Consider the following 5,000-nt stretch of genomic DNA (forward strand, 5'->3'; position numbering starts at 1 on the left):
TTTCGACGCTCGCACTCATAAGCGACCGTGCGTAGTACCGTGCGTCGCCGACCGCCTGGCCGCTCGGTTGGGTATTATAAGAGGTACGTCGCGCTCGGCGCGTCGGACCGAACCGAATCGGACGAACGGGCGGTTGCGCGTTCTTCGCGCGGCTCGCACGATTCTTGCGTTCTTGTCTTTTCGAGAACGTTTAAAACGAACGATACAGGAGAGATTTATTATTGTTTAAGAGGAGAGAAGAAAAACACAAACGGCGATTTGTGTTGTGCTTTATCGGACAGAGTCCGAGTAAAACGTCTCTATGAGGGAAGAGACTATTGTATTTACGCTCTCGTCGACAAAATTTCGACGAGCTCGAGCTCGCGCTCGCTAAGCAAAAAGCCGTGTCGTCGCCGACCGCCTGGCCGTCCGGTTGGGTATTATAAGAGGTACGACGTGTCGCGCTTCGGCGCTTATTCTATGCACACACTTTTATTACGAGCACAGCATTGCCACGAGTCGGTGTCGCAAGACCGAATGGCTCTTATGTGGCGCGCACGCATCTAGTGTGTTGGCCGCGCGATTCCCTCTCGTCTTGGACGCAGCAGCGGAATCGTCGCGCTTACCGAACGTTTACTCCACGGATACGAGTGGCGTGGAAGGACGATTACAACGTTCTTCCCGCACGCTTTGTACGCCGTAGCGAAATATAAGTGCGTGCTAAAAGCACGATAGCACATTTATCCTCGACGTCTAAGCATCGGCATCGTCGATCTAGCGTCAGGGTAAATCGCGCGGTCCTCGCGATCGCGCGTTTACATTGGGAGAATGAGAATGAGTATGATCTTTTTATAATACACAATATAAAATGGAGAATGATCTTGAAGTAAGAGAGGAGGAGGTTTATTATATACACGGACCGCCTCGCTCCTCTCACGAAGACGAGACGCACGCATAAAGTGTGTTGCGTAATAAGTAAGTAAGTAGATAGAGAGTGTCGCCGACCGGCTAATAAAGACCGGCGGCGCGAGAAGTAAGAGCTTAATAGCGACGGGCCTTCGGGCTCGCTCGCGAGTTACCGCTCCACGCGAGTAACCGAACACGAAGCTCCCTGGTTGATCCTGCCAGTAGTCATATGCTTGTCTCAAAGATTAAGCCATGCATGTCTCAGTGCATGCCGAATTAAGGTGAAACCGCGAATGGCTCATTAAATCAGTTATGGTTCATTAGATTGTACCCACATTTACTTGGATAACTGTGGTAATTCTAGAGCTAATACATGCAAAACAGAGTCCCGACCAGTGATGGAAGGGACGCTTTTATTAGATCAAAACCAATCGGTGGCGGGCGGTTCGCCGTTCGTCCACCGTTTATTTTGGTGACTCTGAATAACTTTGTGCTGATCGCACGGTCCTAGCACCGGCGACGCATCTTTCAAATGTCTGCCTTATCAACTGTCGATGGTAGGTTCTGCGCCTACCATGGTTGTAACGGGTAACGGGGAATCAGGGTTCGATTCCGGAGAGGGAGCCTGAGAAACGGCTACCACATCCAAGGAAGGCAGCAGGCGCGCAAATTACCCACTCCCGGCACGGGGAGGTAGTGACGAAAAATAACGATACGGGACTCATCCGAGGCCCCGTAATCGGAATGAGTACACTTTAAATCCTTTAACGAGGATCCATTGGAGGGCAAGTCTGGTGCCAGCAGCCGCGGTAATTCCAGCTCCAATAGCGTATATTAAAGTTGTTGCGGTTAAAAAGCTCGTAGTTGAATCTGTGTCGCACACCGTCGGTTCACCGCTCGCGGTGTTTAACTGGCGTGATGTGGGACGTCCTACCGGTGGGCTTAGCCTCGCGAGGGGCGGCCCAACTAATATCCCGTCGCGGTGCTCTTTACTGAGTGTCGAGTCGGGCCGGTACGTTTACTTTGAACAAATTAGAGTGCTTAAAGCAGGCTACCTTCGCCTGAATACTGCGTGCATGGAATAATGGAATAGGACCTCGGTTCTATTTTGTTGGTTTTCGGAACCCCGAGGTAATGATTAATAGGGACAGATGGGGGCATTCGTATTGCGACGTTAGAGGTGAAATTCTTGGATCGTCGCAAGACGGACAGAAGCGAAAGCATTTGCCAAAAATGTTTTCATTAATCAAGAACGAAAGTTAGAGGTTCGAAGGCGATCAGATACCGCCCTAGTTCTAACCATAAACGATGCCAGCTAGCGATCCGCCGAAGTTCCTCCGATGACTCGGCGGGCAGCTTCCGGGAAACCAAAGCTTTTGGGTTCCGGGGGAAGTATGGTTGCAAAGCTGAAACTTAAAGGAATTGACGGAAGGGCACCACCAGGAGTGGAGCCTGCGGCTTAATTTGACTCAACACGGGAAACCTCACCAGGCCCAGACACCGGAAGGATTGACAGATTGATAGCTCTTTCTTGATTCGGTGGGTGGTGGTGCATGGCCGTTCTTAGTTGGTGGAGCGATTTGTCTGGTTAATTCCGATAACGAACGAGACTCTAGCCTGCTAAATAGGCGTACCTTATGGTATCGCGAAGGCCCCCGGCTTCGGCTGGCGGGTTTTTACTACCAACGTACAAACAAATCTTCTTAGAGGGACAGGCGGCTTCTAGCCGCACGAGATTGAGCAATAACAGGTCTGTGATGCCCTTAGATGTTCTGGGCCGCACGCGCGCTACACTGAAGGAATCAGCGTGTGTTCCCTGGCCGAAAGGCCCGGGTAACCCGCTGAACCTCCTTCGTGCTAGGGATTGGGGCTTGCAATTGTTCCCCATGAACGAGGAATTCCCAGTAAGCGCGAGTCATAAGCTCGCGTTGATTACGTCCCTGCCCTTTGTACACACCGCCCGTCGCTACTACCGATTGAATGATTTAGTGAGGTCTTCGGACTGGTGCGCGGCAATGTCTCGGCATTGCCGATGTTGCCGGGAAGATGACCAAACTTGATCATTTAGAGGAAGTAAAAGTCGTAACAAGGTTTCCGTAGGTGAACCTGCGGAAGGATCATTAACGTTCCGGAGGTCCTGCTCTGCGTCTCGAGTCTTTTGGACGCGCGCTCGCAGCAGTCGGCGACTGAATGGACAAAGAAAACAGATACGAAAGTAAAATGGAATTGACGGATTATATCCCGCATGTACTAATACGACGACGCGCGTCGAACGCCGCGCGCCTCTGCGACGACCCGAGAGAGAAAGGGAAGCCAGCAGCAGAGCGCCGTCGGCCTTTTTCGGTGCGGTCGGCGTCGTGCGAGCGGGATGGAGGAGGAGAGGATTATCCGAGACTCTCTCCTTAAGCTTCGTAGCCGCAACCGGCGTCGCGTCGCGTCGCGTCGCGTCGCGCGCGACCCGTTGAGGCTCGTTGCGCAAATTGCGAAATTACATGAATGCGATTCGGAGCAGAAGACGCTTTCCCGATCGCGCTCTTGCCAAGCGCAGAGTTACGATCCGGCGTTAAGCGCGTACCGGTGGTAACCTACGCCCGTCCGTGCGTCCGCAACGCTCGTGAACGCGCCCCTCCCCGCACCGGGGCAGCGGTCAGCGTGTTTGTACGCGAGCGCGCGGCTATCGGACGAACGGGCGAGAGGACGGATCACACCCGATCAAGTCCGACGGTTTCTTCAAAGAACATTCCGCCCCGGCTCTTCCAAATGTTATATATTATTATATTATATATACGGGGAAGAGACGCTCCGATCGCGAAACAACTTTTGTGCCGTAGCCTCCCCAGCGGTGGCGGCGGTCCGCGCGCGTGCTCGGACGCGCGCGGCCAGGCTGATCGAAGGGCCAACGATTTTATCTCTCTCTCTTCGGAGAGGAGACTAAGATGGATGAACGAAGCGTTCGTTGAACGCAAGAATTGCAAAACGATTACCCTGAACGGTGGATCACTTGGCTCGTGGGTCGATGAAGAACGCAGCTAATTGCGCGTCAACTTGTGAACTGCAGGACACATGAACATCGACATTTCGAACGCACATTGCGGTCCACGGATACAATTCCCGGACCACGCCTGGCTGAGGGTCGTTTTAGTACCTCGAAACTGCTTGCGCCTTTGCGCGCCGGGCCACCGTGCCCGTTCGCGCAAACGGTGTACGAGCGATAGTTGGACGTTCGCCCGAGACGAGCCGTCCCGAGAGGCGGCCCCTTGGCGTCGTCTGAAATAACACCGAGGAAAAGGAAGAGTGAGAGCAGCGTACGCACACACGCAGTAAGTAAAGATAGGGAGCCTGCGCGCGCGCGCCCGGAAACTGTCGAAGGAGAGAGGGAGTAGAAGACACGCGCACACACGTTGCGTTATCCCTCTCGCGGTCTCCCGGTGCGCCAGCGCGCGCTCGCGCCTCTTACGCGCGAGTCTTGGTGCGCGCCACCTTCCGCGCAAACGGTAGGAGAGAACCGCGGCGCGTCGTCGCCCGGCGGTACGCGGAGAGAAAAGAGCGAGAGAGCCCTCCTTAACGCGGGTGAATCGCGAGCCGACCGCTTGTCCGAGTCCACGAAATTCTCGAAAACGAATATAGGGGACCGGCACGCGTCGTCGTGTACTCGTCGAATCCGATTCGCCCCGTCGTATCCCATATCCGTGCATAACACACGATATGCGGAGAGAAAATTTGAAGGATGTGGGTGATAGAGATGTACGTGTACGCGCACACTCGCTCGCAATGTATCTCGCGTCCCCGGCGATCGAAGATGACGCGATCCGCGCCGATCTTATTCGTTGTTTGCAAGCAGACAACTCGAACGAGATTCGATCGGCTTACATTTCCTCCTATTAGCGGCTGCGAGCCGCGCGTGGAAGAATCGTTGTCACAAACAACACGTCTCCTCGCCACTCCTCCGAGTACAATGCGAAGCCGCTGTGCCGGCGCTGCCGCTCTCCCGACGCTCGCTCTCTAAGTGAGAAAAGAGCCGGCGGAGGAGGCGGCGCGGCCACGGTTATCGAAAACTAAACTCTTTGACGACCTCAGAGCAGGCGAGATTACCCGCTGAATTTAAGCATATTATT

General features: G+C 54.1%; 2 non-coding genes and 1 pseudogene across 2 annotated transcripts; all 3 read left to right on the top strand.

Annotated features, from left to right (window-relative positions):
* Positions 1-1,087: 1,087 nt before the first annotated feature.
* On the top strand, positions 1,088-3,008 carry LOC138943716 (small subunit ribosomal RNA). The gene has a single exon (XR_011448542.1). It is a non-coding gene; the product is annotated as a small subunit ribosomal RNA (ribosomal RNA).
* An 858-nt stretch (positions 3,009-3,866) lies between these two features.
* On the top strand, positions 3,867-4,021 carry LOC138943705 (5.8S ribosomal RNA). Its single transcript, XR_011448531.1, has one exon. It is a non-coding gene; the product is annotated as a 5.8S ribosomal RNA (ribosomal RNA).
* Positions 4,022-4,953: 932 nt separating this feature from the next.
* Positions 4,954-5,000, top strand: part of LOC138943722 (large subunit ribosomal RNA) — a 7,585-nt pseudogene continuing 7,538 nt past the window's right edge.

This window comes from Polyergus mexicanus, unplaced genomic scaffold (assembly GCF_030449975.1).
Source record: "Polyergus mexicanus isolate NDT 795.1 unplaced genomic scaffold, iyPolMexi1.0 SCAF_34, whole genome shotgun sequence".
Classification (NCBI taxonomy): domain Eukaryota; kingdom Metazoa; phylum Arthropoda; class Insecta; order Hymenoptera; family Formicidae; genus Polyergus; species Polyergus mexicanus.